Source organism: Oncorhynchus masou, chromosome 9 (genome assembly GCF_036934945.1).
Source record: "Oncorhynchus masou masou isolate Uvic2021 chromosome 9, UVic_Omas_1.1, whole genome shotgun sequence".
NCBI lineage: Eukaryota > Metazoa > Chordata > Actinopteri > Salmoniformes > Salmonidae > Oncorhynchus > Oncorhynchus masou.
The window spans coordinates 128,229-136,561 of record NC_088220.1 but is presented as its reverse complement, the minus strand read 5'-3'; the positions used below and the strand labels follow the sequence as shown (position 1 = coordinate 136,561).

The 8,333-nt window shown below is 47.5% G+C and overlaps 1 pseudogene; it reads left to right on the top strand.

Annotated features, from left to right (window-relative positions):
• Nucleotides 1–1,709: 1,709 nt before the first annotated feature.
• LOC135545409 (neuropeptide Y receptor type 2-like) lies at nt 1,710–6,116 on the top strand (annotated as a pseudogene).
• The last annotated feature ends 2,217 nt before the right edge of the window (nt 6,117–8,333 follow it).

The following is an 8,333-nucleotide window of genomic DNA, read 5'->3' as shown; positions in this document are numbered from 1 at the left end:
ATAAACACAAACCCAGTTGTTATGGTCTCAATCTCAGTATAGCCTGTGTATTAAACACAAACCCAGTTGTTATGGTCTCAATCTCAGTATAGCCTGTGTAATAAACACAAACCCAGTTGTTATGGTCTCTATCTCAGTATATCCTGGGTAATAAACACAAACCCAGTTGTTATGGTCTCAATCTCAGTATAGCCTGTGTAATAAACACAAACCCAGTTGTTATGGTCTCGATCTCAGTATAGCCTGTGTAATAAACACAAACCCAGTTGTTATGGTCTCAATCTCAGTATAGCCTGGGTAATAAACACAAACCCAGTTGTTATGGTCTCAATCTCAGTATAGCCTGGGTAATAAACACAAACCCAGATGTATTCATATTTCTTATTTCTGACCCAGCATGCAGCATGCTTCTGATTTGAGGTGCTGGGAGGATTTGAGGCTGAGGCTGGGAGGGATGAGGTGCTGGGAGGGTTGGAGGCTGAGGCTGGGAGGGTTGGAGGCTGAGGCTGGGAGGGTTGGAGGCTGAGGCTGGGAGGGTTGGAGGCTGAGGCTGGGAGGGTTGGAGGCTGAGGCTGGGAGGGATGAGGTGCTGGGAGGGTTGGAGGCTGGGGCTGGGAGGGATGAGGTGCTGGGAGGATTGGAGGCTGGGAGGGATGAGGTGCTGGGAGGATTGGAGGCTGGGAGGGATGAGGTGCTGGGAGGATTGGAGGCTGGGAGGGATGAGGTGCTGGGAGGGTTGGAGGCTGGCAGGGATGAGGTGCTGGGAGGGTTGGAGGATGGCAGGGATGAGGTGCTGGGAGGGTTGGAGGATGGCAGGGATGAGGTGCTGGGAGGGTTGGAGGATGGCAGGGATGAGGTGCTGGGAGGATTGGAGGCTGAGACTGGGAGGGATGAGGTGCTGGAAGCGTTTGAGGCAGGGAGCGTTTGAGGCTGGGAGGGATGAGGGTTGGAGGCTGAGGCTGGGAAGGATGAGGTGCTGGAAGGGTTGGAGGCTGGGAGGGATGAGGTGCTGGAAAGGTTGGAGGCTGAGGCTGGGAAGGATGAGGTGCTGGAAGGGTTGGAGGCTGGCAGGGATGAGGTGCTGGGTAAGTTAGGGTCAAAGACAAGTTAGCTCACCACTGCAGATAATAGATCATATCAGATAATATATAATAGATCATATCAGATAATATATAATAGATCATATCAGATAATAGATCATATCAGATAATATATAATAGATCATATCAGATAATATATAATAGATCAGATCATAGATCCTATCAGATCATATCAGATAATATATAATAGATCATATCAGATAATATATCATATCAGATCATTGATCATATTAGATCATAGATCATATCAGATCATTGATCATATTAGATAATATATCATATCAGATCATTGATCATATTAGATCATAGATCATATCAGATCATAGAACATATCAGATCACATTTAAAGTAGTGTACTGTTTATGGAATAGGGTGCCATTTGGGACTCATTTTTATCTGATTGTTTTTTAGAGCCAGTAATGATTCAGTATTTTCCTCAAGTTCACTGTCCAAGAATCTATAGGATCCAGACCAGCATGCATGTGGTGTCCACTGAATGTAAATTACTGGAAGCTAATTAGCAACCATCTACCTAGTTTTCTTGTGCAATAAATCCCTGCCCTCCCCCCTCCCCCCCCCTCCCTGGACCCCTCAGACCCTTCAAACCCAGACCCCACCAACAGCACGGCCGACCTGCCAGTCCACATGGACACCACCTCCACCCACATGCAACAAGGCATCCTGGGTAACGACAGTCTCAGCCTCCACCTCGACCGGCCGGGGTTCCACTCTGACATCACCAAGCATGTAGGAGTCCAGGCTGCTTTGATCACAGCGTATAGTCTGATCATCCTACTGGGTCTAGTAGGCAACGCCCTTGTCATCTACATGATCATCCGCTTCCGGAACATGAGGACAGTCACTAACTTCTTCATAGCGAACCTGGCCCTGGCCGACCTGTTGGTGGATACGCTGTGTTTACCCTTCACACTGGTTTATACCTTGCTCGACGAGTGGAAGTTCGGCGCGGTGCTGTGTCACATGGTCCCGTTCGCCCAGGCGCTGAGCGTGCACGTATCGATCCTGACGCTGACCGTCATCGCTCTGGAGCGTTACAGGTGTATCGTGTTCCACCTGGGCCAACGCCTCACCTGGCGAAGCAGCCTGCTCATCATGGCTCTCACCTGGACGCTGTCCGCCGTGCTGGCCGAGCCCGCTCGCCATCTTCAGAGAGTACCGTCAGGAGGAGATCCCGTCCATCAACCTGAGGATCTCAGTCTGCTATGAGAAGTGGCCTTACGGCAGCAGCAGAGACGGGGTCATTTACAGCCTGTCTATGTTACTGCTGCAGTACGTGCTGCCACTCTCCATCATCAGTTATGCCTATATCTGCATCTGGGTGAAGCTGAAGAACCACGTGAGTCCAGCGAGCCGCATCGACGCCATCCAGCGCAGGAAGAAGACCACCAAGATGCTGGTTATGGTGGTTGTAGTCTTCGCCACAAGCTGGCTACCCTTCCACGTGTTTCAACTAGCCAGTGACCTAGACCTGGTCCTCAGCTTAAGACAATACAAGCTCATCTATACACTCTTCCACATGGTAGCCATGTGCTCCACCTTCGCCAACCCGCTCCTGTACGGCTGGATGAATAAGAACTACAGGAATGGGTTCCTCATGGTGTTCAGGTGTGAGGCTAAACCAGACAGTATTCACCCTGAGGGATCCTTCAGGACCCGGTCACTAAGGAGGATGTCTCTGAATGGAGGACACCCTCCTACGGCCGTCTGATTGGTTGATTGGTCTGCCGTCTGATTGGTTGATCGATCTGCCGTCTGATTGAGGCTGCTGTGTGGAGTGAAATTAGTACCAAGGGAATCTGAGACTGCTGATTTTTTTTTTAATAAACCTTGTCGGAGCCAGAACGGCCCGTAGGCCAGGAGTCCATCTCCTGTTTCTGTAGAGTGAACCAGAACGGCCCGTAGGGCAGGAGTCCATCTCCTGTTTCTGTAGAGTGGACCAGAACGGCCCGTAGGCCAGGAGTCCATCTCCTGTTTCTGTAGAGTGAACCAGAACGGCCCGTAGGGCAGGAGACCATCTCCTGTTTCTGTAGAGTGGACCAGAACGGCCCGTAGGCCAGGAGTCCATCTCCTGTTTCTGTAGAGTGAACCAGAACGGCCCGTAGGGCAGGAGTCCATCTCCTGTTTCTGTAGAGTGAACCAGAACGGCCCGTAGGGCAGGAGTCCATCTCCTGTTTCTGTAGAGTGAACCAGAACGGCCCGTAGGCCAGGAGACCATCTCCTGTTTCTGTAGAGTGAACCAGAACGGCCCGTAGGCCAGGAGACCATCTCCTGTTTCTGTAGAGTGAACCAGAACGGCCCGTAGGGCAGGAGTACATCTCCTGTTTCTGTAGAGTGAACCAGAACGGCCCGTAGGGCAGGAGTCCATCTCCTGTTTCTGTAGAGTGAACCAGAACGGCCCGTAGGCCAGGAGACCATCTCCTGTTTCTGTAGAGTGAACCAGAACGGCCCGTAGGCCAGGAGACCATCTCCTGTTTCTGTAGAGTGAACCAGAACGGCCCGTAGGGCAGGAGTACATCTCCTGTTTCTGTAGAGTGAACCAGAACGGCCCGTAGGGCAGGAGTCCATCTCCTGTTTCTGTAGAGTGAACCAGAACGGCCCGTAGGGCAGGAGACCATCTCCTGTTTCTGTAGAGTGAACCAGAACGGCCCATAGGGCAGGAGTCCATCTCCTGTTTCTGTAGAGTGAACCAGAACGGCCCGTAGGGCAGGAGTCCATCTCCTGTTTGTTTTTTCTGTTCTGCTGTGTGGAGTACACCCCCTGGACAGGACACTATACTGCTGTGTGGAGTACACCCCCTGGACAGGACACTATACTGCTGTGTGGAGTACACCCCCTGGACAGGACACTATACTGCTGTATGGAGTACACCCCCTGGACAGGACACTATACTGCTGTGTGGAGTACACCCCCTGGACAGGACACTATACTGCTGTATGGAGTACACCCCCTGGACTGGACACTATACTGCTGTGTGGAGTACACCCCCTGGACAGGACACTATACTGCTGTGTGGAGTACACCCCCTGGACAGGACACTATACTGCTGTGTGGAGTACACCCCCTGGACAGGACACTATACTGCTGTGTGGAGTACACCCACTGGACAGGACACTATACTGCTGTGTGGAGTGATATTAGTGCCAAAATAAAGGACATCTGAATTGCTGCACTTAACATTAAAGCAGCTCATCAACGATGACAACTAGGACCAGGAGTTTTCCTGACCTCACAAGCGACCTGTGCAAGAAAGATTCTGGACCCTATAGTTACCTGACCGTATGGTATGACTAGGACACTCTAGACCACTCCTGGCCCTATTTGAGGATTAATATGACACTTTATAAGGACCTTAATAAGGTTGTGGTGAAACTGCAACTGTCTGGCCTGAATGGCCTTACAATGATTACCTGGTTTCTACCGGACTCACTGACTTGAGGTTTAAAGTTGAGAGAAGGCATTGTAATGATTACCTGGTTTCTACCGGACTCACTGACTTGAGGTTTAAAGTTGAGAGAAGGCATTGTAATGATTACCTGGTTTCTACCTTACTGACTGAGGTTTAGAGTTGAGAGAAGGCGTTGTAATGATTACCTGGTTTCTACCTGACTGACTGAGGTTTAGAGTTGAGAGAAGGCATTGGATGTGTAAATGTTTGATGTGCCCCTACTTCATCTAACTGTCTATGGTACTTCTAAATAATTAAACTACTCTTGTCCAATGAATTCAAAAATGTGTTGATTGATCAAGCCCTTATCTTTGGTTGTAAACAGGACACTATACTGCTGTATGGAGTGATATTAGTGCCAAAATAAAGGACATCTGAATTGCTGCACTTAACATTAAAGCAGCTCATCTTTGGTTTGGCCACTTTGATCCTGAGTTTACTACAGTTAGCAGGATGATCCTGACGCATAACTTTATTACACAGTCATATCATATCTTTAATTACACAGGTAAGACAGCTAGGTCACTGAACTATAGAGCTGGATCTTCCAAAACACCTTGAATGATTGATCTTGTACACACCCAGGTACTGTAGGTCAAGTCTCATCTATTCTTCTCCAATATAAATGCTTGTTATGGTACCTTTTAAAACAAAACCATAACTGTGACATTTTCTCATAGTCTGTGAAATTAAATATATTTCCTTATTAGGTATAAACCCCAAATAAACACAAATTGCTCTATGTTTGGATTGACAACTCAGTCGCTCAATAAAAGTGTGGCCTTTTAGGTGGTCATACACTGCCCCCTGCTGGTTGATATGAGGATAACATGGTCATACACTGCCCCCTGCTGGTTGATATGAGGATAACATGGTCATACACTGCCCCCTGCTGGTCAATATGAGGATAACATGGTCATCCACTGCCACCTGCTGGTTGATATGAGGATAACATGGTCATACATTGCCCCCTGCTGGCCAATATGAGGATAACATGGTCATACACTGCCCCCTGCTGGTCGATATGAGGATAACATGGTCATACACTGCCACCTGCTGGTCAATATGAGGATAATAGATGTTAACAGGTCATACACTGCCACCTGCTGGTCAATATGAGGATAACATGGTCATACACTGTCCCCTGCTGGTCAATATGAGGATAACATGGTCATACACTGTCCCCTGCTGGTCAATTTGAGGATAATAGATGTTAACAGGTCATACACTGCCAACTGCTGGTCAATATGAGGATAACATGGTCATACACTGTCCCCTGCTGGTCAACATGAGGATAACATGGTCTTACACTGCCCCCTGCTGGTCAATATGAGGATAACATGGTCATACACTGCCCCCTGCTGGTCAATATGAGGATAACATGGTCATACACTGCCACCTGCTGGTTGATATGAGGATAACATGGTCATACATTGCCCCCTGCTGGCCAATATGAGGATAACATGGTCATACACTGCCCCCTGCTGGTCGATATGAGGATAACATGGTCATACACTGCCACCTGCTGGTCAATATGAGGATAATAGATGTTAACAGGTCATACACTGCCACCTGCTGGTCAATATGAGGATAACATGGTCATACACTGTCCCCTGCTGGTCAATATGAGGATAATAGATGTTAACAGGTCATACACTGCCACCTGCTGGTCAATATGAGGATAACATGGTCATACACTGTCCCCTGCTGGTCAATATGAGGATAACATGGTCATACACTGCCACCTGCTGGTCGATATGAGGATAACATGGTCATACACTGTCCCCTGCTGGTCAATATGAGGATAATAGATGTTAACAGGTCATCCACTGCCACCTGCTGGTCAATATGAGGATAACATGGTCATACACTGTCCCCTGCTGGTCAATATGAGGATAACATGGTCATACACTGTCCCCTGCTGGTCAATATGAGGATAACATGGTCATACACTGCCCCTGCTGGTTAACATGAGGATAACATGGTCATACAATGTCACCTGCTGGTCAATATGAGGATAACATGGTCATACACTGCCACCTGTTGGTCAATATGAGGATAACATGGTCATACACTGTCCCCTGCTGGTCAATATGAGGATAACATGGTCATACACTGCCCCTGCTGGTTAACATGAGGATAACATGGTCATACAATGTCACCTGCTGGTCAATATGAGGATAACATGGTCATACACTGCCCCCTGCTGGTCAATATGAGGATAACATGATCATACACTGCCACCTGCTGGTCAATATGAGGATAACATGGTCATACACTGCCACCTGCTGGTCAATATGAGGATAACATGGTCATACACTGCCACCTGCTGGTCAATATGAGGATAACATGGTCATACACTGCCACCTGCTGGTCAATATGTTTTTGCTTTGTCATTATGGGTGTTGTGTGTAGATTGATGAGGGGGGGAAAAAACAATTTAATCAATTTTAGAATAACGCTGTAACCTAACAAAAACAATAATAATCCCAGAAACAATCATGTCAATCTTTCTTGACTTTTTTTATCGAGGTAAAGTAGGTTTTAAATCAGACATTCAACAGACATTCACCATTAAATCTCTTGTTCGCAATAACTTTCGTTCGCAATAATATCAAAACAACTGCTAATTTCTCCCCTGCCCAACACAACTAGGCTCATATCTAGTCATGTGGGAGGGTGTATAGTAAGTAGAGGGAGGGACATTGTAGTTGTGTATATTACAGCTGGTTGGTCAGTAGTAGTAGAGGGAGGGACATTGTAGGTGTATCTGTAGACCAGGGTGTATCTATAATGGGATTTGTTTGATGTGAAGACTGTGAATGATGCTTGCTGTACTAACTGATGGTCCAAATGCCAACCCTCAGCTCAGCGATACACAGACACCAAGTACTGGGTCATTGTTTCATCCACACCTGTATGAGACAGTCTCCCCTGTCCGTCTGTCATGGCCCGGTACGTGGCTACTCGCCTGTGGCCCAGCGGTCCACTTCATAATGGAGGATTTGGGGGATTTAAAGTTTATATATATACACTGCTCAACAAAATAAAGGGAACACTTAAACAACACAATGTAACTCCAAGTCAATCACACTTCTGTGAAATCAAACTGTCCACCTAGGAAGCAACACTGAATGACAATAAATTTCACATGCTGTTGTGCAAATGGAATAGACAACAGGTGGAAATTATAGGCAATTAGCAAGACACCCCCCCCCCTGTCTCAGCCTCCAGTATTTATGCTGCAGTAGTTTATGTGTTGGGGGGCTAGGGTCAGTTTGTTATATCTGGAGTACTTCTCCTGTCCTATTCGGAGTCCTGTGTGAATTTAAGTATGCTCTCTCTAATTCTCTCTTTCTTTCTCTCTCTCTCTCGGAGGACCTGAGCCCTAGGACCATGCCTCAGGACTACCTGACATGATGACTCCTTGCTGTCCCCAGTCCACCTGGCCGTGCTGCTGCTCCAGTTTCAACTGTTCTGCCTTATTATTATTTGACCATGCTGGTCATTTATGAACATTTGAACATCTTGGCCATATTCTGTTATAATCTCCACCCGGCACAGCCGGAAGAGGACTGGCCACCCCACATAGCCTGGTTCCTCTCCAGGTTTCTTCCTAGGTTTTGGCCTTTCTAGGGAGTTTTTCCTAGCCACCGTGCTTCTACACCTGCAGTGCTTGCTGTTTGGGGTTTTAGGCTGGGTTTCTGTACAGCACTTTGAGATATCAGCTGATGTACGAAGGGCTATATAAATAAATTTGATATGAT